At 34.8% G+C, this 695-nt stretch overlaps 1 long non-coding RNA gene across 1 annotated transcript; it reads left to right on the top strand.

Annotated features, from left to right (window-relative positions):
- The first annotated feature begins 213 nt into the window (after positions 1 to 213).
- On the top strand, positions 214 to 695 carry LOC132453806 (uncharacterized). The gene is made up of 2 exons (XR_009524808.1): positions 214 to 559; positions 614 to 695. It is a non-coding gene; the product is annotated as an uncharacterized LOC132453806 (long non-coding RNA).

Below are 695 nucleotides of genomic sequence, written 5' to 3'. Positions count from 1 at the left end.
GCCAACAGCAGAGTAGCCGAAAAGAATAAACTGATATGAATGCTTCAAATATTAAAACCCGATTGATTAGGCCTATGCCGACATAATATCAGTCCTAATCCTGAACGCACCGTGCATTTTTCACGGCATTTTCCCCCAGACAGACAGACACTTTATTTACCCCAAACTAACTTTCATAATCCTGCAGGTTACACAATACAAATAACTCTTACACAAATACAGACAGCCTATACAGTAGGCTAATACAGTGCCCACCTCAGCAAAAGGTAAAATGTAAAAAGAAGATATAAGCTACATTTAAAATACAGATGCTGTAGCCTACATAAAAATACAGATGCCACATGAAATATGAAAATAGGATGCACTGTATAAATATGCAAAACTAGGATATAACTAGGCTATAATGAGAATACTTGGTTAACTTACATCTGTGCAATGACTATCCTCCTAAATTAAATTAGTTAGATGGAAAGATTTTTGTCTATGGAATGATCCTGTCACTTTACTGCCACACATTGTGTGTGTCAGTAAAGTGATGAGGTAGGAGAATCCGTGTATGGTTCGTTCTTTGAATATTCCGATTTATAACAAAATCAGAAAAAACTAATAACAGGATTGTTTTTTGGTTTTTCAGATTTGGTTTTGAAACTGAAAAAGGGCAAAAGGAATAAACAAATAAACGGCATTTGATTTTG

This window comes from Gadus macrocephalus, chromosome 3, assembly GCF_031168955.1.
Source record: "Gadus macrocephalus chromosome 3, ASM3116895v1".
Lineage (NCBI taxonomy): Eukaryota > Metazoa > Chordata > Actinopteri > Gadiformes > Gadidae > Gadus > Gadus macrocephalus.
This window is presented reverse-complemented; position numbering and strand designations above follow the sequence as displayed.